Below are 24,760 nucleotides of genomic sequence, written 5' to 3'. Positions count from 1 at the left end.
TTTGCTTCTCCTCACCATGCATTGACTTAACTCTGCTCTCTGTTTGAACTGGGACTGACCAGAGAAGCAATCGCAAACTCTGTTGTAGAGATGTGGATGGTTTCTAGTCTTCAGGACTCTTACAGTATGTTTCAAATGATGAATATTGCTGTAGGAGCCACTCTTGCTTCTTGTAGTACTCCGATAGCGGAGATCCACATGTAGCTGAACAGAGTACCAGAGTCAGGAAGTGAAGTTTCAACATGCTTTATTTTATTCCATTGTAGCAATCGCGAAAAGCTGTTGCAGAGCCAGAAAATAAGTCGAGATTCATATCACAAGCTGCAGTAGCAGGCACTGCTATATTCATGTCTTAAACATGCAAATACAACAGAACTCAAACTAGACTACACAGAACTGAAACAAAGTATTCTGAGTCTAACACTTTGAATTTAAGCAACTGCAAGGCTGCATGGCTATTTTGGAATATTTGGGCATTTCCAAAACCCCAGGTTTTACAGAAATGAACTTTTAGCAGAAATGAGCTCCCCATAATTTATAAAACTAAAACTGAGCTTGAGAACTTACCTATAAAACAAGAAGAGATTCATGTCAGTAGCTGCAGAATCCCTGGAAACTGCAAGATGCCCTGGGAATGTTTGCCTCCATCTCATGGTTGTAAAGGTGCAGACTTTGTTTACTATTGTAAAGTCTTATCTGCCACAGTATGATATTAGAAGAAACAAATGCAATGGCCCAGATGTAGCCACTAATTTTCAAGCCCTGCAGCCTTTCAATCTGAACCCAACACATCAATACAGTCCCTCTTGCCTGTTGAAGTTTTTAGTAATATGAAATTATTTGTAAATTTATAATTTTCCTCTATTACTCATAAAAAATGAACATCAGCCAATCAGTATCTTGTGAAAGCCCCACAAATCATTGTTGCCCTTTTCTGTGCAAAATAGTCCCAGTGATCTTAAATGTTCTCTCGTTTTTTTTTTTCATTTTCTATGTAATAAAATTTCAAACACAGTCTCAAAAATGTATGTGAGAATGCAATCTTAGAAGTATATGAGACGAAAATTCAGATACAGCCTTAAAGCAACAGCTATCACGCAAACAATTTTGCATGTAAAATTAAATTGCACATGCTGTAAGAAGACTTCTTCACCATCTGATGTGGGCCCTGTTACGAAAACAAATCTTCTTCAGGGATATCAGTGCTCTCAAATCCACAGTGCGCTGTATCTCTTCAAGAACTTTAGTCAAACCAGTCTTCATCTCTCTCTCTCTCTCTCCAGACTCCAGCTGCATGAACATTTAATAAAACAAATAAATGAGCACCCAATCCACAACTCCTATCACCCAACATTCACTTCTAAACAAGCATAAGGAAATTAATAAAAACTAAAACCTTATAGTAGATATAACCAAATAAAGTGTTCAAGAGAAGGGGCAACCAAAGGGGCAAGGCCCTTTACACCATGGCGCTTCACCGGTGGCCCCGTCTTCGGGCTGCCTCAGTTAAAACAGGAGATCCTTAAATGATGAGAGAATTTGGGCAGAATTTAGCAGCTTGATAGCAGCGCGAGGCGCAGTTATACTCACCGGTAAGTTCTCATGCTGGAAAGGAGAACCACCACTGGCGATTAGCTATCTGGAAAGCAGGAAAGTCCAGTTGTAGCACTGAAATAGTCAATTTAATAAAAAAAAAATGTTCAAATTTATGATAGCAACTTAACCATATCAAAGATACTTCCACAACGGTGCAGAATAGACCTGACCCTGTTTTGTTCACTTTCGTCATGCTATATCCTCAGGATTGTCCAATAAGTTCATGGGGAGCTGGGAGGGCAGATGCCAGGTTTATGGGCCTGCAGATGGGTATTAGGCACCCTACATGAACCTTGAGCCTTGAACTCTCCCGACTAGCGTTCAGGCTCAAGCCCCCACCCACCCCCACCTGAGATTTGGATAATTGAACAATCATGATCATCTCGCCATACCCTCTAACAGATTGATCCTGCAAAAACACACAATTCAACATCATACCTTTAAATATTAAACTTTGTTTCATAGACATACAGTTCCATTTCTGATTCAACTTATATATCATTCTTAATCAAAAGGACCCAGAGTGGTTGATAGCATCAGAATATAAATAGAAGCATAAAACATAGCAGCCTACAATGTTTGATTCAGAAATCTTGTCACGGTATCTGATAAATATGTCATCTATGATTCTGGGGATAGACTGCAAAAAATAAAAAATAAAAAAATCAAGAAATATAAAAACTCATGAATTAAATAATTCACACTACATTGGCTGAAGGTTAATCTCTGAAATTTCTGGCTAGATTGGCTGCAAGGCTGAAATGTTGAGATTACTTACCTGATAATCTCCTTTTCCTTAGTGTAGACAGATGGACTCAGAACAAATGGGTATAGTATGCTCGTGCTAGCAGTTGGAGACGGATCTGACGTCAGCACGGGTATATATACCCCCACAGGAAGCGAAGCAACTCAGTAATCTTCCTTGCAGAAGCTGTTATGGATGTGTGTGTACTGAAGCTCAGTGAATTAGTGAAACAGAATTCCCCTGACCGATTGATAGTAGCTGGAGACCACCAGCATTCCCAACCGGAAGGCGTCGACACCTGGCAAAGGGGATGCTCTTATGTAAGCAAATGACATGGCTTACCTTGAATCGGTGAAACCCATGTATACCGGCAGCCGGGCGGGATGCTGAGTCCATCTGTCTACACTAAGGAAAAGGAGATTATCAGGTAAGTAATCTCAACATTTCCTAGCGTGTAGCCAGATGGACTCAGAACAAATGGGATGTACAAAAGCTTTACTCCCAGCCTGGGCGGGAGGCTGCCTGAGGACCGCCCTAGCAAATGCTGTGTCCTCCCTGGCCTGGACATCCAGACGGTAGAACCTGGAGAAGGTATGGAGGGAGGACCATGTCGCCGCTTTACTTATTTCTGCAGGCGACAGCATCCTGGATTCTGCCCAAGATGCTGCTTGTGCTCTGGTAGAATGAGCCTTGACTTGTAGAGGCGGTGACTTCCCGTCCTCTACGTAAGCTGCTCTGATAACTTCTTTAATCCAGAGGGCGATGGTGGGCCGAGAGGCCGCTTCACCTTATTTCTTTCTGCTGTGCAGGACGAACAGATGGTCCGTCTTTCGTACTCCTTGTGTCATTTCCAGATATCTGGGCAGCAATCTGCCGATGTCGAGATGGCGTAATAAACACCCTTCTTCTGATTTCTTCAACCCCGCTGTGGTAGGCAAGGATATGGTTTGGTTGAGGTGAAATTCTGAGACTACTTTAGGTAGAAAATAGAAGTAAAGTAGTATTGGAAAACACGCTCAGCGAGCGTGCAGGCTCTCCAAACTGCTTTGGAGACGGAAATTACTGAGTTGCTACGCTTCCTGTGGGGGTATATATACCCGTGCTGACGTCAGATCCGTCTCCAACTGCTAGCACGAGCATACTATACCCATTTGTTCTGAGTCCATCTGGCTCCACGCTAGGAAATAGGATGTTTTCCCTTACTATCCACTATACAAAAATTCAGATTCTACCTTAGTTGCAATTACACAAACACCCTATGTTACCAGGCACTTTTTGAAGTAATGCAAAACCCTTCAAAACAAGACACTCAAGCTATATAGCAAATCTGCCATTCCAAAACAGCACTAACTCTCAGAACTCAAACAGCAACACTACTACCTAGCAAAAGACAGCACTGCAAACACTACACTGGGTCCTAGAACACCAATACACCTCTTGCTGGGAAAACAGGACAGCTGCAGATCCCTCCACTTAAACTACATGCTAGCAGAATACCTCATATCAGTCACCTAAGCAGAACACACAAAGACCTTTACCAAATATAGAATAAGTGATCACAAATTATGAACAGAAATAAACAGACAAAATTGAATTAGAGAAAGAAAAACAGAAATGCATTTCCTATTGTGCAGAGCAATATATACAAAGATAGAGATGCATAATCCAAAGATGACTATTCCAATCACTAAAATGAATATTAAATGGATTTTTCCTACTTTTTTTTTTATCTGGGCATTTTATTTTTCCCTAATCATGTTGGTTGCGTTCTCTTTTTTCATTCTTTTTATGACTGGGGAGATGTCTTTTTATTTTGTAGTAATATTTTAATGTTGGCTGTGATTGATTTAATTCACTTTTGTTGAGAAAAGAATGGTTTAATAAGGAGCAATGAAGATTAAAAGGTCACCTTAGGACTCTGAGCTGGCTGTTAGATATGCTTATAGCCCCAGTCTGAACCTAGGTCTGATTCCTCAGTCTTGTATGCAATGTGGATTATTCCATGTTTGAATTTGTCCTCTGTTCATACTGCTAAGAGGATAATATTTTGTATTTAATAAGCAGATATTGAAACTTTTTCTCTTCATCCTTCTTTGTAAACTTTTTATTATGTACATTTGTATAGTGTAGGGATGTGCATGGACAACATTTTTTATTTGGTTTAAGCTCAGTGATTTGTTTCTTTTATTTCAAATTAAAATGCTGGACCATTGCTGTCATTGCCACACTTAAATCCAAGGCTACCACCAAAACACTGCTTCTTTCCTCTAGCAGCAACTCAAGATTAGGAAATTCAGTGTGGGGCCTCTTACAGCCCTCATGCACTGATGGATCCTATGGTGTCCGGCCCCTTGTATATGTTTCTGTGGTAAAGGAAACTTGTGCAGGAGGAGACAGAGGCAGGGTGATGCAGAATCAATTAATGCACGAGGGCTGCAGATAGTTCTGCACTGAATTTTCTTAAATCTTCTGTTGCTGGTGCTGACTTGGAGCTAGTGCTGCTAGAGGATAGAAGCCGCATCATAACTTGGTGGTGGGGGAAGATGCAACCTGAAAGGAGGATTTGGTACAGGAGGGATTATCCCCCTTCACCTATAGGGAGAAGTGGGTTGATAATTCTTCCTTCTCTCATTGTCTATTTTTGCATACCACCTTAATCCAGCCCTGTATTTGTTTTCCATTAAAGTCAATACTGAAAGCACTGTTTGGACTCTAAAATTGGGATTTTCTATACATTTTGAATGAAACTTGCAGGTAGGCACCAGCAACAGAGGAAAAGAACTGCAAGATACCAAGAGTGGTGCAAAGTGGCATCAACAGTCCAAGGCACTGTTACAAGGTAAAGCACTCAAGATACATGAGAGGAGTAAAGCAGCATCAAAAGTGGCAAGAACATTCCAAGGATCTAAAAGAGGGCAAAGGGCACCAACAGCAGCAGGAAGCACCCAAGGTACTGAAAGAGGAACACAGCAACACAAACAGTGGCACAACCCACTCCAAAGCAATAAAAGAGGGACAAATGGCACTAACAATAGTGGCATTAACAGCCCAATGCCACAAAGAGGGATAATAAGATGCCAACAGTGCCATGGACATCACAAGGTATGCCAAGACAGTGAGGGGGGAAAGTAGCCCAAGCAGAGGGGCAAAGCAGCAATAACAGTAACAAATACCCCAAGGCACAGAATGAGTGGTAAGACAAACAGCATGGTGTCATCAAAACCCCTGAGACAGAGTGACAAGTAAGGCAGCAAGCACAGTGTCATCACAACCCCCAAGGTGTAGATTGAGAGCTTTAGCAGACGCAGAGTGGCATCAAAACCCTCAAGAGATAGAATGAGGGGTATAGCAAACAGCACAGTGACATCAAAACTCCAAGGCATACAGCAATAGGTGAGACAGCACAGTGGCATTAAAACCCAAGGTATAAAGTGAAGGGTAAGGAAGGAGACAGAGTGGCATAAAAATTATATGGTACAGAGTGAGGAGTAAGGTTCAAAAATCCCAAGAAATGTAGAGATTACTTACCTGATAATCTCGTATTCCTTAGTGTATGCAGATGGACTCAAAACAAATGGGTATAGTGTGCTCGTGCTAGCAGTTGGAGATGGATCTGACGTCAGCACGGGTACATATACCCCCCACAGGAAGTGCAGCAATTCAGTAATCTTCCTTGCAAAAGCTTTATGGATATATGTGTGACTGACCGATCGATTAAATGAACAGGATTCCCCTGACCAATTGATAGTAGCTGGAGACCGCCAGTGTTCTCAACCGGAAGGCGTTGACACCCGGCAGGGTGGATGCCCTATATAAGAAACATGGCTTACCATGAGTCGGCGAATCCCCATGTATACCGGCAGCCGGGTGGGATACTGAGTCCATCTGCATACACTAAGGAAAACGAGATTATCAAGTAAGTAATCTCTACATTTCCTAGCGTGTAGCAGATGGAATCAAAACAAGTGGGATGTACAAAAGCTACTCCCGAACTGGGCGGGAGGCTGCCCGAGGACCATTTAGGATTGCCCTCGCAAATGTTGTGTCCTCCCTGGCCTGGATGTCCAGACGGTAGAATCTGGCGAAGGTATGGAGGGAGGACCACGTTGCCGCTTTACATATCTCTGCCGGCGACAGCATCCTAGTTTCTGCCCAGGAGGCCGCTTGCGCTCTGGTAGAATGAGCCTTGACCTGTAGAGGCGGTGGTTTTCCTGCCTCTACATAGGCCGCCTTGATAACTTCTTTGATGCAGCGGGCGATGGTCGGCCGTGAGGCCGCTTCCCCTTGCTTCTTCCCGCTGTCAAGGGCGAACAGGTGGTCCGTCTTTCATACTGCTTCTGACATTTCCAAGTATCTGGACAGCATCCTGCCGATGTCGAGATGGCGCAGTATTCAACCTTCTTCCGACTTCTTCAAACCGTCCGTGGTTGGCAAGGATATGGTTTGGTTGAGGTGAAAGTGTGAGACTACTTTGGTTAAGAAGGAAGGGACCGTGCAAAGATGGATAGCATCTGGAGTGATTCTGAGAAACAGATCACGGCAGGACAGTGCTGAACACACAGCCAGCAAGAACACCATCTCGGAGAGACAGGCCTCGAAGGGGCCTGAAGGCGGATCCCGCTAGAAATTCCAACACTAGGTTGAGGTTCCACAGGGGCACTGGCCACTTCAGTGGCGGGCGAATGTGTTTGACTCCTTTCAGGAAACGTGAGACGTCTGGGTGTGTGGCAATGGTGTTGCCGTCCCTCCTGGGACCGTAGCAAGACAGCGCTGCTACCTGAACCTTGATGGAGTTGAGGGATAGACCCTTCTGAAGTCCATCTTGTAGGAAATCCAAAATGATAGGGATCTTAGCGGCATGTGGATTGGTGCTGTGAGTGTCACACCAGGCTTCAAGAACTCTCCAGATCCTTATATATGTTAGTGATGTGGAGGACTTGCGTGCTCGGAGGAGTGTATCTATTACCGGCTCCGAGTATCCTCTTTTCTTCAGTCTAGCCCTCTCAATGGCCAGACCGTAAGAGAGAATTGAGTTGGATCCTCGTGGAGGATGGGACCTTGCCGCAGCAGGTCCCTGTGTGGAGGCAGGGGTAGTGGATTCCCTGCCAGTAGTCTTCTCATGTCTGCATACCAGGGTCTTCTTGGCCAGTCTGGGGCCACTAGAAGAACTAGGCCTCTGTGCCGCTGAATCTTGTGTATTATGGCGCCCAGCAGGGGCCATGGAGGAAAGGCATATAGCAGGATCCCCTGAGGCCATGGCTGGACCAGGGCATCGATCCCCTGGGATAGAGGGTCCCGCCTGCGGCTGAAATATCTGGGTACTTGAGCGTTGGACCTGTCCGCTAGTAGGTCCATGCCCGGCGTCCCCCACTAATCCACAATTATCTGGAAAGCTGTGGGCGACAGCTGCCATTCCCCTGGGTTTAGGCTTTCTCTGCTGAGGAAGTCTGCTGTGGTGTTCTCCTTCCCGGCGATGTGTACAGCGGAGATGTCCTGGAGATGTGCTTCCGCCCAATTCATCAGGGGAGTTATTTCTAGGGATACCTGTCGGCTTCTGGTTCCGCCCTGTCGGTTGATGTATGCCACTGTGGTGGCGTTGTCCGACATCACTCTGACCGCTCTGTTTCGAAGTCTGTGGGCAAATCGCAGGCATGCTAGCCTGACTGCCCTTGCCTCTAGTCGGTTGATGTTCCACCCTGACTCTTCTCTTCTCCACCGCCCTTGGGCGGTGAGTTCTTCGCAGTGTGCTCCCCATCTGTTCAGGCTGGCATCTGTAGTGAGCAGGGTCCATGTTGGGGAGGACATTCTTGACCCCCGGCTCATGTGGTGGGGCTGCAACCACCACCGTAGCTGATTCCGCACTCTGGCTGGTAGAGGTAGGTGTACGGTGTAGTTCTGTAATCGTGGGCTCCACCGAGATAGGAGGGCGCGTTGTAATGGTCTCATATGAGCCCGCGCCCATGGCACCACCTCCAGAGTGGATGCCATGAGGCCGAGGACCTGTAGGTAATCCCAAGCAGTGGGCCGGATGGCGCTCAGCAGGGCCTGCAGACGATTCTGGAGTTTGGATCTCCTCTTGGAGGTCAGGCTGCCCTTGTCTTCCTGGGTGTCGAATTGCACTCCTAGGTATTCCAGCGACTGGGAAGGCTGTAGGAACTCTTGTTTGTGTTGACTACCCAGCCTAGGCTTTCCAGAAGAGATATAACTCTGTTGGTTGCCTGGTGGCTCTCCTCCAGTGACTTTGCCCTGATCAGCCCATCGTCCAGGTAGGGATGGACGAGAATTCCTTCCTTCCTTCCTGAGCGCCGCCACCACTACTACTATGACCTTGGTAAAGATCCACGGGGCGGTGGCTAACCCGAAGGGTAAAGCTCGGAACTGGAAGTGTTGGCTCAGGACTTTGAAGCGTAAATAGCGCTGGTGATCCCGATGGATTGGGATATGCAAGTAGGCTTCCGACAGATCTAGGGAGGTGAGAAACTCCCCTGGCTGTACTGCATTCTTGACCGACCGCAGAGTTTCCTTGCGAAAGCTGGGGATCCGTAGGTATCGGTTGACTGACTTGAGGTCCAGGACGGGCCTGAAAGTGCCCTCCTTCTTGGGTACTATAAAATAAATGGAATAATGCCCAGAATTTATCTCCCCTGCAGGCACTGGGATTATAGCTTTTAGGGACAGGAGTCTCCGCAAGGTAACTTCTAGTGCTGCCTTTTTGAGGGGTGAACAAGGAGATTCCACAAACTTGTCCGGCGGGAGCCGAAGAAAATCCAGGTAATACCCTTCTCGGATGATGGCAAGGACCCACTGGTCCGAGGTAATCTCGACCCACCTGCGGTAGAAGAGGGTTAGCCTGCTCCCCTATGGCTGCTACCCCCGGATGGGTTGGCTGATTGTCATTGTGGGGTGCGGCCAGGACCAGAACCCGAGCCGGTTCTCCTCTTGTGCTTAGCCCGAAAGAGCTGGTTCCTGGCCTGAGAACGAGGTGCTTGGTAGCGAGCCCTGTAAGGGTTGAAGCGCTGAGAGTTTCTACCTCTAGATGGTCTTCTGGTAGACGGGGTAATGGAGAGGCACCCCATCTATTAGCCAGTTTCTCGAGATCGCTGCCGAACAGTAGGGATCCCTTAAAGGGCATTCTTGTGAGGCGTGTCTTGGAGGAAGAGTCGGCCGCCTCCTGGCTGCCAATGAGGATGACACTCCCTTGGCTGCCATACGGACTAGGTCGGAGGCTGCGTCAGTGAGGAACGAGAGAGCTGATTCCATGTCTTCTCCCAGGGTGTTGTTCCTAGCTTGTGATAAACAGGAACGTGTCACCACGGTGCAGCAGGTCGCAATTCGTAGGGACATGGCTGCCACCTCAAAGGCTTATTTCAAAATGGCGTCCATGCGCCGGTCATGTGTATCCTTGAGGGCCACTCCCCCCTCCACCGGAACGGTGGTGCGCTTCACAATTGCACTAACTATGGCATCTACCTTGGGGCACGCCAGCCGCTCCTTGGATGCCGGGTCCAGAGGGTACATGCCTGACAAGGCCCGACCCCCTTTGAATGAGGCCTCCGGCGCATTCCATTCCAGATCGATTAGCTGCTATGCTGCTTGTAGGAGGGGAAAATGGTGAGCCGTTTGGCACAGGCCCTCTAACAGGGGGTTCATTTTAGGGGCCCCTGGGGTGTCCTGGCCTGGAATAGCCAGTTCTGATAGGCATTGTGAGACCAGGCCTGGAAGGTCCTCTTTCCGAAAGAAGCATCTCATGGTCCGATATGGTTCTATCTCCGAGGGAAGCTCTCCCTCCTCGGGGGGCTCATCTTCCTCGGAGCAATCCGAATCCCCATAAGTGGGGCTTCCGGGTGGCGAGTGGCCGTGCCTAGGTCTCGAGGGTCCAGGGGCCAGATCATCTGGAACGGAAAGACCCATTCGAGGAGCAGACTGCATCTGGACAAAGGCGTGAATCCCTTTGAATAATTCCACACAGGAAAGCGAAGCCGGATCTGGCCTTAGGGGCACCAGGTCTCTCGGGTTCCCTGGCTGCTCACCGCGGCCTGCTAAGTCCGGAGTGTTCCCTGAGGAACCGCTGCGCTGGGACTGATCCTGGCCTGGAACTCCCATGGCCTCCTCACATTGGGCACATAGTGAGTCTGCTTCCTCGCTCTGTGTGGCTCTGAGGTTGCATGCGGAGCAGAGGCTTAGAGCTCTTATGCCTGATTCTGGAGGTGCCGGCTCTGTGGACGTATGCTCTTATGCTCCATTTCGTCTGTTATTTCCTCCCAACCGGAGTATGCACCTTGTAATATGTGTCGCCTACTAATATGCACTTATCTTATGAATGTGCGCTCCTCAACCTGCGCTTAGCCGCATGCGCCTAGGAACGGGCGTCTTGTGCACGTGTGCCTATGAATGGGCGTCTTATGAACGTGCGCCTATGAACGCGCGCCTACCAACAGGCGCCTATGAACGGGCGCCTATGAACGTGCGTCTATTGGCCTGCGCCTATCCTAGCAGCCTGCGCTTAGCAAGCATGCGCCTATCCGCGTGCGCTTAGCAACGTGCGCCTATCCGCGTGTGCTTAGCAACGTGCGCCTATCTCAGCGTGCGTACAGCAACGTGCGTCTAGGTGGCGAAGGCGAGTAGGCAGGCAAAATGGCGACCTCCTTGGCGGGCTGCCACGTAGGCAGGACCCGCTAATCCTCACTTCCTCGGAGACCACAGTAAAGATGTACGCCTTACCTTGTCTTCGGTGCTTCCCGGCTGCAACCCGGGCGGTCTCCGGCTGCGGGGGGAGAGGGTGAGTACCGTCACCGCCGTGCTCGAGGAAGTGCACCCGCTCCCTCTAGGCCGCGCCCGAACTCGTCTCGCTCGGGGGCCAAGTCCTCGCCGGGACCGAGGCTGCCTCTATGCCACGCCTGAGCCCTTCTCACTCAGGGGCTAGGTCCCTGCCACGAGTCGGCCACCGGACCGAGGCTCCTACCTCCGAGGGACCATGGAAGTCAGCTCGGGAAACTCAACTGGGGGGAGGGACCGAATGGTATCACCGCAGGAGTGCGGGGCTCGTCTTCAGGTAGGTTTCTTCTATGAATTTAGTCGTTTAGAATTTGGAAACATGCTCAGCGAGCATGAGGTAGCTCCAAACTGCTTTGGAGACAGAAATTACTGAATTGCTGCACTTCCTGCGGGGGTATATGTACCCGTGCTGACGTCAGATCCGTCTCCAACTGCTAGCACAAGCACACTATACCCACTTGTTTTGAGTCCATCTGCTACACGCTAGGAAATAAAGTGATGGGTAAGTACAGTGCCATCATAACCCCCTAGGCAAAGAGTGGGGATATGACAAACAGCACAGTGAAATCAAATCTCCAAGGCATAGAGTGAGGAGAATGGCTGCAGTATCAAAACCCCAATATAGATTGAGGAGTATGGCTGTAAACCATGGCATCAACACTCCAAAGTTTAGAGAGAGGGACAAAGGGCATCAACAACACGGACGTTTACAAGGCACCATGAGAGGAGCAAAACAGTATCAGCTGTGGCAGTTGTTCTCCAAGGCACCATAAGAGGGCCAGGAGAAGGCCAGGCTGCAACAGTGACAGAAGAACAGACAGAAGACCACAGCAAGGAGCTGAATCAGGAAAGAGACAAGGTGGACGGAGAACATTTTATATTTTTTGTTTTTGGAGACAAACACCCAGTATAACCGTGACAGAAGCAAGATGGGAGGACAGACCTGGACACACAAGAGGTACAACAAACTAGGAAGGTGCAGAAAAAGGAGGTGGTTTCCCTTTTTAAAAATGTTTTGTTTTTGAAGACCTAACACCTCAATATAACAGAGAGAGGCACAGGCTCAAGATTGGCACCACTACATCACAAGAAAGGCAGGGCAGCGGGAGTAGGCCAGGCAACATCAGAAGCAAGGCTGCAGGAACGGCCTGCCAAGACAAAACCATCCAGAGAGAGGCAGAGAAAAAGAAGAAAGTTTCTCTTGATTTTCTTTCTAGAGGCAACAACATCATATTATAACTAAGAAAGAAATATAACTGGAGTACCGGAAGTTTCATCTGCATGTCCTACCTAGCAGCCCACAGGAGAGGACTCCAGACCTCACCATGAGCAAATCTAGGCTTCAGGCTCCACAGTCCCAGCTTCCAGAGGCTCCGCAAACCTTGCAGCAGAAGAGGATCAGAAGGCTCATTTACATATCTTAACCAGCAGCCCTTTGGAGAGGACTCCAGAGGTCACCATGAACAATTCCAGGCTTCAGGCTACACAGCCCCAGCTTCCAAAGACCCCAAAATGCCTTGCAGCAGAAGAGATCTGTAAGGCTCCTCTGCATATTCTAACCAGCAGAGAAGTCCCGCCTCCAATCTGTCAGCCCCTGTGCTGCCTTGGAGGAGAGAATGACTCTGACACAGGAAGCAATCCTATAGCTAGGACCTACCCTCAAAATGGTGTAGTATCCTCCGCACTGAGGATAGGTCTCCGGTGCACATGCCCAGGAGGGAAGGGTTAGAACAGAAATTGTAATTAGTGATTTGATTATTAGGAAGGTGACTGGGTGGCTGGTGGACGTGAGGATCACTTGGTAACTTGCCTGCCTGGTGCGAAAGTAGCAGACCTCATGCATCACATAGATAGGATTTTAGACAGTGCTGGGGAGGTGTCAGCTGGTTTGGTACATGTCGGTAACCAATAACATAGGAAAGTATAGAAGGGAGGTTCTAGAAGCCAAATTTAGATTCTAGGGAGAAAGTTGAAATCCAGGGTAGCATTCTCAGAAGTACTCCTTGTTCCATGTGCAGGACCCCAGAGGCAAGCAGAGCTCCAGAGTCTCAATGCATGGTTGAGATGATGGTGCAGGGAAAAGTGTTTTAGGTTTATTAGGAACTGGTCATTTTAGGGAAGGGGGGAGCCTTTTCTGAAAGGATGGGCTCCACCTTAACCAGATTGGAACAAGGCTGCTGACACTAACCTTTAGAAAGCACAGCATTTAAACTAGATGAAGGGGGAAAGCAGACAGTCGCTCAAGAAGTGTATGGCTCGGAATGATGTATCTGTAAAGGATACTAGGAGAACATGGAAATTAGGGCATCCCAGTAGAGAGGTTGCAATAAATACCAAAGTAGACCAGGTGTCTAAGTAAAGAGCAGAAAGATTCTGAATTACCCTTGTCAATTGATGAACAGGTTGTCAATACAAAAAAACCCTTACTTTGAAATGTCTGTATGCAAATACTAGAAGTCTAAAAAAATAAAATGGGAGAGTTAGAGTGTATGGCACTGGATGAAGAGGTAGAAATAATTGGTATCTCAGAGAGCTGGTGGAAAGAGGATAACCAATGGGATACTGCGATACCAGGGTACAAATTTTATCAAATCAATAGGATGGATCAAATTGGTGGAAAGTAGGCACTAAATGTCAAAGAGGGCATGGAGTCAAACAGGATAAAAATTCTGCAGGAAAGAAAATGCAATGTTGAAACTTTATGAATAGAAATATCAACTGAAAGAGGGAATAAAATAGCATTGGGAGTGTATTACTGTCCACTTGGCCAGAATGAGCAAACTGACAATGAAATGCTAAAAGAAATTAGGGAAGCTAACAAAATCAGCAGTATAGTAATAATGGGTGATTTCAATTACCCCAGTATCTACTGGGTGAATATCACATCAGAAAGGTAAAGTTCCTAGATTAAATAAATGACTGCTTCATGGAGCAACTGGGACAAGAATCAACATAAGGGTAAACTATTTTAGACCTAGCCCTTACTGGAACACAGGATTTGGTGCGAGAGATAACCGTGCTGGAGCCACTTGGCATTTGTGATCGCAACATGATCACATTTGACTTAACTAGAGGGAGTGCACTAAAGAAATATACTGCAGCAACATTTAATTTAAAAAAGATGATTAGATTAAAATGAAGAAAATGGTTAGGGAAAAACTGAAAGAAACAGCTGGGTTTAGATTAGGCATGGATGTTTAAAAATTCCATCTTGGAAGTCCAGACCAGATGTATTCCTTGCATTAGTAAAGGTGGAAGGAAGGCTAAATGACTACCGACATGTTTAAAAGGTGAGGCGAGAGAAGCTATAATAGCTAAAAGAACATTTTTCAAGAAATGGAAAAGGGATCTAAATGAAGAAAACAGCATAAGCACTGGCAAGTTAGATGCAAGGTATTGATGAGGAAGGCAAAGAGAATTTGAAAAGAAGATTGCTATGGAAGCAAAACTCATAAAAACTTTTCAAGTACATTTGAGGTAAAAGCCTGCAGGGGAGTCAGTTGGACCATTAGATAATCAAGGGGTCAAATGAGCACATAGGGGTGACAAAGCCATAGCAGAGAGACTAAATTAATTCTTAGCTTTGGTTTTCACTGGGGAAGATGTAAGAGATACTCATGCCGGAAATTATATTCAAAAGTGATGATTCAGAGGAAATGAAACAAATCTCAGTGAAGCTCAAAGATGTACTAGGACAGATTGTCAAACTAAAGAGTAGCAAATCACCTGGACCAGATGGTATACATCCCACAGTGCTGAAAGAACAGAGAAGCCAATATTTAAAAAGTGATCAAGAGGTGATCCAGGAAACTACAGACCAGTGAGTCTGACTTCTGTACCAGGCAAATGGTAAAAACTATTATAAAGAATAAAACTGCTTAACATAAAGATAGGGATAGTTTAATGGGACAAAGCTAATATAGATTTAGCCAAGGGAAGTCTTGCCTTACCAATTTGCTACTTTTTTTTAAGGGTGTAAATAAACATGTGGATAAAGGTGAGCCAGTTGATGTAGTGTATCTAGATTTCCAGAAAGCATTTGACAAAGTCCCTCATGAGAGACTTCTTAGGAAATTAAAATGTCATGAGATAGGGGGCAGTGTCCTATTATGGCTTGCCAACTGTATAAAAGATTAAAAAAAAAAAAAAAAAAAAAGAGCAGAGCTAAATGGTAAATTTTCCCAATTGAGAAAAGTGAATAGTGGAGAGCCCCAAGGATCTGTCCTGGGACCACTGCTTTTCAATAAATTTATAAATGACCATAGTGGGGGATATGGATACAGACCACCAAAACTGCCATATGATTGGAAATCCCAGTGTGTTGCTCCACTGCTGGGCCCCAGCATCTTGGGTTCTCAGTGCTGGGCGCACTGAGAACCCAAGATGCTCTCTGCTGCCATGCTATTATTGTAGTTCATGTATGCTGGATGGCCAGTGGCATGACCCTGCCCTCCATATCCAGATTGCAAGTGTGGGCCCCTGAGGGCCGACCATGTACCATCTGTATTCATGCTGCTCCCATACCACGAGCTGTCTGGAGGACCCTGTTAATGATTTGTACTCCACCTGCTTTGTGGCTGTGCGCTTCCATGGGAGTTCCAGTATACGGTGGAAGAAACCGGTGCCCCAATGGGGGTGTCCTGCTGCTGGTCATACTCTGCATTTGCTGTCATAATTGTTTCCCTTACCTCATGGGCGGGCCTGCGCTAGCCGGCAGCGATCGCACCATCGCGGTGTGATCGCTGCCGGTTTTGCACCCAATAGCGCCACCATAGGAGGTGTAGCTATTGGGAGCGAAATAGGCAGCGAAAAGGCACTTACCTTTTCGCTGTGTGCGCCGTCATCACGGAGTCGGCCCCGGTGAGGCCCCGACTCCTCCTCTTCCGGGGCTGACTCCGCCCCCATTTTGGTATCGCACGCGAAAAGGGACATTTCGCGTGCAAAACATCCCTTACCGCGTGCGATACGTTTGGAAAATAAGGTCCTTAGATTGTAAGCCCTCTGGGGATAGGGAAATACCTACAGTACCTGAATGTAAACCGATGTGATATCTCAGATCGAATGTCGGTATATTAAAAAAATAAAAAAAAAATAAAAAAATAATCATTTTGGTCACCCTTCTCTGAACTCTCTCCAATGCAACTATATCTTTTTTGAGATGTGGCGCCTGGAACTGCACTCAGTATTCAAGGTGCGGTCTCATCATGAAACCATACAGAGGCATTTTGACATCCTACGTTTTCTTTGCCTTTCCCTTCCCAATAATTCTTAACATTCTGTTTGCTATTTTGACTGCCACAGCACACTGAACCAATAATTTAAATGTAATATCACATATGAAGCCCAGATCTTTTTCTTGGGTTTTAACCCCTAAAATGGAACCTAATATCGTGTATCTACAGCATGGGTTATTTTTCCCTATACATATCACATCTCATATTTCATCTGCCGTTTGGATGCCCAATCTTCCAGTCTCGTGAGGTCCTCCTGCATATCACAAGCCACTTGTGATTTAACTACTATGAATTATTATATATATATATATATATATATATATATTAAAAAGCACCAATCCAAGTACAGATCCCTGAGGTACTGCACTGTTTACCTTTTTTCACTGTGAAAACAGACCCTTTAATTCTACTGTTTCCTGTCTTTTAACCAGTTTGCAATCCACATAAGGACATCACTTCTTATTCCAGACTTTTTAGGTTATTTTTTTTAGAAGCCTCTCATGAGAGACTTTGTCAAATGCCTTCGGAAAATCCAAATACACCACATCTACATGTTTATTCACCCCTCCATAAAATGTGACAGATTTGCAATGCAAGACTTCCCTTGGTTAAAACAAACTGGATGTCTTCCATTAAACCATATCTGTATATATGTTCTATGATTCTATTCTTTAAAATAGTTTCCAAGATTTTTCCCGGCACCAAAGTCAGGCTCACCAGTCTATAGTTTCCCAGATCACCTCTAGAGCCCTTTTAAATGTCAAGGATAAATCGCCCACCTTCCAGTCTTCAGGTACAACAGATAGTTTTAATGATAGGTTATAAATTACTAGTAATAGATCTGAAGTTTCATGATAAATAACCACATCCTAAAGAAACACATCCTTTTGGATAAATAACCATATCCTAAAGAAACTTAAATCCCTGCTATATACCCAAGACCTCCGCACAGTCCTACAGGCAACTATTTTAACTAAACTGGACTATTGCAATTCTTTATTGCTGGGCCTCCCTCTCTCCACTATCAAACCCCTCCAACTTTTACAGAATGCCATGGCCAGAATCCTAACAAATGCATGTAAATCGGATCACATTACCCCTATCCTAAAAGATCTCCACTAGTTACCCATAACCTCACGCATAAAATACAAAACACTCACCATCCTCCACAATTTATTGTACAATCAAAATCACACTTGGCTCGAGAATGCACCTCTTTTCCGATCATCCTCCCGCCCCTCCAGATCCAACCTTGCTGATACCCTATACACCCCCTCCCTAAAAACTGCTCACCACACCTCAACCAGAGAAAGGGCTTTCTCTATTGCCGGTCCTTCCCTATGGAACACCCTGCCCACAGCCCTCCGTCTAGAACCTAACCTGTCTAAATTTAAAAAAGGGCTCAAAACCTGGCTCTTTACATTAGCATACCCAGACGTTGACCAAACTTAGCTTGCACTCTAACCCCGCAGCCCACCCTTTCCCCTCTCCTCCTCTCTGCCTCTCCTTTTCTCCCCCTTTCTTCACCCCAAGCAAAGACTACAAAATATAGTGTTTCTCCCCCCTAAGCAATGACGCCTAAATTCTGTTATTAGTTTCCCCCTCACCCTCCTTTAAGCCTACCCTACCATTCCCCCCCCCCCCCCCCCCTGTCACTGCCATCACTGGTCTGGTACCTACCAGCCCACCTGTACATAGTGTCTAATGTTAATTTTATTTTCTTCAAATTTTCCTATCAAATTTCTCTCTTTCCCTATCCTTCCTACTGCTGTCCTCTCTCCTCTTTCATTACTCCTCCCCCCTTCCCTGTTTATTGTATTTCTCTCTCTTGTTATTTTGTTACAATGTAAACCGGCATGATGTTCCGACGAATGTCGGTATATAAAAATCAACAAATAAATAAATAAATAAATGGATGTTTGAGCTCTTTCATAACCCTGGGGTGTATACCATCTGGTCCAGGTGATTTCCTGCTCTTTAGTTTGTCAGTCTGGCCTATTACATCTTCCAGATTCACTGTGATTTGGTTCAGTTCATCTGACTGTCATCCTTGAAAACTGTTTCCAGAATGGGTATCTCCCGAACATCCTCATCAGTAAACACCGAAGCAAATAATTCCTTTAGTCTTTCTGGACTGGCCTAGTTAATCACAGCTCGTTCTCAGGAGTCTGTGATCAGCACTCTACAACCAGAAAACCTCCTTGGTACAGAACTTAGGTTTTCTGATCAACTTTGAGAAGTTAAACTTGGTGCCAGCTGAAAGACTGAAATTTATAGGGGTGTGAATAGACATCACACAACAGCATTTCTTTCCTCAGATCTAGCGACTATCATGTACTCGTTGATTCATAAATCACTCTTCTCAGCAAATGAAAGTGAAATCTATTCCAGTCATGCTTGGACACATGGCAGCTGTTGTACATGTGGTTCCACTAATTCATAAACTTTTTTTGATGACATCAACTGGGCATGCATTCCTTTCTCCTGGGTGGTCAAAATTTCCCAAGACATGGCTCAGCAACTCAGGTGGTGGAAATGACCTCATGTTCTTCAAGAGGGTATGCCTCATCATCCTTAATACCGAAAATCTGAAGCCTCCAAGAAGGGATGAGGAACTCATGTTGACTTCTGTCAAACCCAGGGCACTTAGTCTCCTGAGGAAAGTCTGCATCAAATCAATCTGCTGAAACTGTTAGCAATAAGAAACACATTGCTGGTATTCACACACCTTCTTTGGGACAAGAAAATCTACAGTCAGACGGACAACCAGGTGACCATGTTTTATGTTGTCAAATAAGGGGAAATGGGATCATAGCCCCTCTGCCGGGAAGCACTCAAGATCTGGACTTAGTTGGACAAAAATCAGGCACTGCTACAGGCCTCCTATTTCCCAGGGATCTCTAACATTCGCAGATCGGCTCAGCAGAATATTTCATCCATGAGTGGTCTCTGTAAATCTATAGCAGCCAAAATCTTCATATTATGTGGTCAGCCAAGAGTGGACTAGTTCACCTCAGAAGTGAACAGCAAGGTAAATCAATTTTACTCAATACTTCCAAGCAAGCTATGATTCTTTAGAATGCTTACCTCCTTGATTGGGGAGCTCACAGTCAAAACAATGCAAAAGGTTATTCAGGATCATGCTCAACTGATCATCATTGCTCATGCATATCTTGTACAACTTTCCAGCAGTCCTCCCATTCCACTGGGATTAGATCAGATGCTGTTAATTTAAGAGAGCAAAACTTTCATCCCTTCCTTGCAGTCATTTTAACAGCATGGAGACTGAATGCTCAGCGATAATGGATTTTGACTACTTACAGAGATCTTAGTTTCATCTAATAAACTATCAACTAGATGCAGATAGGTCTTCAAGTGGAATAGGTAAGTGGTGTCTGCAAAAGGCATTCAACCCTCTCTCATGTTAGCCTCAGCATCTACTACAATATCTTCTTCACTTTTCAAATTTCAGGCTTGCCACATCTTCGGTCAAAGTGCATTTCAGCGCCATAGTGGCCTAACATGATACAGTAGACAGCAAACTGATATCCACTCATTCGCTAATAACTCAATTCAAGAAAGGACTTTTGGATGTCAAATCTTTGGTTCAAAAGCCTCCTGTACCTCATGGGATCTCAATGTTTTTCTTTCAAAATTAAAGCATCTATTTGAGCATCTAGAATCGGCTTCACTAAAATTTATGACTTGTAAGATAATTTTTCTAGTTACCATCACTTCTGCTCTTGTTCACTATTCTCCATATCTGCAGTATTTTCACAATGGAATGGTTCTTCTAACTCACTCAAAGTATCTTGCAAAGGTGGACTCTGCTTTCCACATTAATCAATCCATTGTTGTGCTTGATTTTTCCAAAGCTGCATGCTCATGATGGCAAAAAAGCTCTTCATACTTTGCACTGCAAAAGATTACTCCATCCCATCATCAAACCAATCAGCTTTTTGTATCCTACAATCCAAACAATCTGGGATCTGTGGTGAACAAGCAAACTTTATCTAATTGGTTGGCTAAGTGCTTTCAACACTGCTATCACTTAGCAGGATTAGAACTCAAGAGTTGGTTAAAGCTCTTCAAATAAGAGCTATGGCTTCTTCTGTTGCTCATCTTCATGAGTGTCCCATTAAGGACATCTGTAAAGTTGCAACTTGACCATCAGTTCATACCTTCACGTCCCACTAATGTGTGGGTAGCCTCTCAAAAACTGACAGTAAAGTCAAACAGGCAGTGTTGCAGAATGTTGAGATTACTTACCTGATAATCTTCTTTTCCTTAGTGTATGCAGATGGACTCAGAACAAGTGGGTATATAGTGTGCTCGTGCTAGCAGTTGGAGACGGATCTGACGTCAGCACGGGTACATATACCCCCACAGGAAGTGAAGCAACTCAGTAATCTTCCTTGCAAAAGCTGTTATGGATATATGTGTTCTGACCAATCAATGAATTAGTGAAACAGGATTCCCCTGACCGATTGATAGTAGCTGGAGACCGCCAGCATTCCCAACCGGAAGGCGTCGACACCTGGTAGAGTGGACGCTCTCGTGTAAGAAATGACATGCCTTACCTTGAATTGGTGCAACCGATGTATACTGGCAGCCGGGCGGGATGGTGAGTCCATCTGCATACACTAAGGAAAAGGAGATTATCAGGTAAGTAATGTCAACATTTCCTAGCGTGTAGCAGATGGACTCAGAACAAGTGGGATGTACAAAAGCTACTCCCGAACTGGGTGGGAGGCTGCCTGAGGACCGCGTAGGACTGCCCTCACAAATGCTGTGTCCTCCCTGGCCTGGACGTCCAGACGGTAAAATCTGGAGAAGGTATGGAGGGAGGACCACGTCGCTGCCTTACATATTTCCGCGGGTGACAGCATCCTAGATTCTGCCCAAGAGGCTGCTTGCGCTCTGGTGGAATGAGCCTTGACCTGCAGAGGTGGTGACTTCCCGGACTCTACGTAGGCCGCTCTGATAACTTCTTTAATCCAGTGGGCGATGGTGGGCCGTGAGGCCGCTTCCCCTTGTTTCTTCCCGCTGTGAAGGACGAACATATGGTCCATCTTTCGTACTGCTTCTATCATTTCCAGGTATCTGGGCAGCAATCTGCCGATGTCGAGATGGCATAGTAAACGCCCTTCTTCCGACTTCTTCAAACCCGCCGTGGTTGGCAAGGATATGGTTTGGTTGAGGTGAAATTGTGAGACTACTTTAGGCAAGAAGGAGGGAACCATGCGAAGATGGATAGCCTCTGGAGTGAGCCTGAGAAAGGGATCATGGCAGGACAGCGCTTGTAGCTCTGAAATGCGGCGTGCTGAACACACTGCCAGCAAAAACACCATCTTCAAAGTTAGCGAACGGAGAGACAGGCCCCGAAGGGGTCTGAAGGTGGATCCCGCGAGGAAATCCAAAACAATATTGAGGTTCCACAGGGGCACTGGCCACTTCAGTGGCGGACAAATGTGCTTGACTCCTTTCAGGAAGCGGGAAACATCTGGGTGCGTGGCAATGGTTTTGCCATCCCTCCTGGGACCGTAGCAAGACAGAGCAGCCACCTTAACCTTGATGGAGCTTAGGGAGAGACCCTTCTAAAGCCCATCCTGCAGGAAATCCAGAACAATAGGGATTGTGGTTGCATGTGGATTGGTGCCATGAGTGTCGCACCAGGCTTCGAATACTCTCCAGATCCTTATGTAGGTGAGGGATGTGGAGAACTTGCGTGCTCGGAGAAGTGCATCTATAACCGGCTCTGAGTAACCTCTTTTCTTCAGTCTAGCCCTCTCAATGGCCAGACCGTAAGAGAGAATTGAGCCGGATCCTCGTGGAGGATGGGACCTTGACGTAGCAGGTCCCGGAGAGGAGGCAGGGGAAGGGGCTCCCCTGTCAGTAGACTTCTCATGTCCGCGTACCAGGGTCTTCTTGGCCAGTCTGGTGCCACTAGAAGAACTAGGCCTCTGTGCCTCTGAATCTTGTGTATAAGGGCGCCCAGCAGGGGCCATGGCGGAAAGGCGTATAGCAGGGTCCCTGGAGACCATGGCTGAACCAGGGCGTTGATCCCGTGAGAGAACAGATCTCGCTTGCGGCTGAAGTATCTGGGTACTTGAGCATTGGACCTGTCCGCTAATAGGTCCATGTCCGGAGTCCCCCACTGATCCACAATCATCTGGAAGGCTGTGGGAGACAGCTGCCATTCTCCCGGATTTAGGCTTTCCCTGCTGAGGAAGTCTGCCGCGGTGTTGTCCCTTCCGGCAATGTGGACGGCGGAGATGTCCTGGAGATTCGCCTCTGCCCAAGCCATCAGCGGGGCTATCGCTAGGGACACCTGTTGGCTTCTGGTTCCGCCCTGTCAGTTGATGTATGCCACCATGGTGGCGTTGTCGGACATCACTCTGACTGCTCTGTTCCGCAGTCTGTGAGCAAATTGCAGGCAGGCTAACTGGACTGCCCGTGCCTCTAGACGGTTGATGTTCCACCCCGACTCTTCTCTGTTCCACCGCCCCTGGGCGGTGAGCTCTTCGCAGTGTGCTCCCCATCCGCTCAGGCTGGCATCTGTGGTGAGCAGAGTCCACATGGGGGAGGACATCTTCGACCCCCTGCTCGTGTGGTCGGACTGCAACCACCACCGTAGCTGGGTCCGCACTCTGGCAGGTAGAGGTAGATGCACGGAGTAATTCCGGAAGCGGGGGCTCCATCGAGAGAGGAGGGAGCGTTGCAGTGGTCTCATATGGGCCCACGCCCATGGTACCACTTCCAGGGTGGATGCCATGAGACCGAGAACCTGCAGGTAATCCCAAGTTATGGGCCGGCTGGCTCCCATCAAGGAACGTAGACGCGTCTGGAGTTTTAACCTTCTCTTGGTGGTTAGGCTGACTTTGTCTGCCTGGGTGTCGAACCGGACTCCCAGGTATTCCAGTGATTGGGAAGGCTGTAGGCAACTCTTGTTTAGGTTGACTACCCATCCCAGGCTTTCCAGAAGGGAGATCACTCTGTTGGTTGCCCGATGGCTCTCTTCTAGTGATTTCGCCCTGATCAGCCAATCGTCTAGGTAGGGATGGACAAGGATTCCTTCCCGTCTGAGCACCACTGCTACCACTACGATCACCTTGGTGAAGGTCCGCAGTGCCGTGGCTAACCCGAAGGGCAAAGCCCAGAATTGGAAGTGTCGTCCCAGAACCTTGAAGCGTAGGTAGCGCTGATGATCCCAATGGATCGGGATATGCAGGTAGGCTTCCGACAAGTCTAAGGCCGTGAGGAATTCCCCTGGCTGTACTGCGGTCTTGACTGAGCGCAGAGTTTCCATGCGAAACCTCGGGACCTTTAAGTATTGGTTGACTGACTTGAAGTCCAATACGGGTCGGAAAGTGCCCTTTTTCTTGGGTACCATGAAATAAATGGAATAGTGCCCAGAATCCATTTCCCATGCAGGTACTGGGATTATGGCTTTCAAGGACATGAGCCTCGCCAGGGTAGCTTCCAATGCCGCCTTCTTGTGGATTGGACACGGAGATTCCACAAACCTGTCCGGAGGGATGTGATGGAAGTCCAGATAATACCCCTCTCGGATGATGGCGAGGACCCACTGGTCCGACGTAATCTCGACCCATCTGGGGTAGAAGAGGGTTAACCTGCCCCCTATGGCTTCGTCCCCCGGATGGATCGGCTGATTCTCATTGTGAGGTGCGGCCGGGACCTGAACCCGAGCCGGCTCCCCTCTTGTGCTGCTTGGTCCAAAAGGACTGGTTCCTGGCCTAAGGACGAGGTGCCTGGTAGCGACTCCTATAGGGAGTGAAGCGTTGGGAGCTTCTACCTCTGGAGGGCCTCGGAAAGGTGCGCTGGTTCCTCTTGGACTTGTCTTCCGGCAGTCGAGGTACTGGAGAGGCGCCCCATGTGCTGGCCAGTTTATCTAGGTCGCTGCCGAACAGGAGAGAACCCTTGAACGGCATTCTAGTGAGACGTCTCTTAGAAGGAGCATCGGCTGACCAATTCCGTATCCAGAGCTGCCTCCTGGCTGCTACTGAGGATGAGACCCCCTTGGCTGTCGTACGGACTAAGTCGGAGGCGGCATCTGTAAGGAACGAGAGAGCTGACTCCATGCCCGCTGCCAGAGCATTGTCCCTGACCTGTGACAAACAGGAACGCGTCACCACTGTGCAGCAGGTTGCGATTCGCAGAGACAGAGCTGCCACCTCAAAGGTTTGTTTCAGGATGGTGTCCAGGCGTCGGTCATGAGCCTCCTTGAGGGCCGCCCCCCCCCCCCCCTCCACTGGAATGATAGTGCGCGTGACCACAGCGCTAACTATGGCGTCCACCTTGGGGCACGCCAGCATATCCTTGATTGCCGGGTCCAGGGGGTACATGCCAGACAGGGCCCAACCCCAACCCCCTTTGAATGAGGCCTCCG

At 47.2% G+C, this 24,760-nt stretch overlaps 1 protein-coding gene across 1 annotated transcript in view; it reads right to left on the bottom strand.

The window, feature by feature from the left end:
* Nucleotides 1-266: 266 nt before the first annotated feature.
* The window catches only part of CENPC (centromere protein C), a 526,811-nt gene continuing 502,317 nt past the window's right edge, over nucleotides 267-24,760 (bottom strand). The window contains exons 11-12 of the transcript XR_003856588.1: nucleotides 1,591-1,668; nucleotides 267-1,290 (exon numbers count right to left, since the gene is read on the bottom strand). The gene's annotated coding sequence lies outside the window, so the exon portion shown is untranslated. The remainder of the gene's footprint in view (nucleotides 1,291-1,590; nucleotides 1,669-24,760) is intronic.

This window comes from Rhinatrema bivittatum, chromosome 1, assembly GCF_901001135.1.
Source record: "Rhinatrema bivittatum chromosome 1, aRhiBiv1.1, whole genome shotgun sequence".
Classification (NCBI taxonomy): domain Eukaryota; kingdom Metazoa; phylum Chordata; class Amphibia; order Gymnophiona; family Rhinatrematidae; genus Rhinatrema; species Rhinatrema bivittatum.
This window is presented reverse-complemented; position numbering and strand designations above follow the sequence as displayed.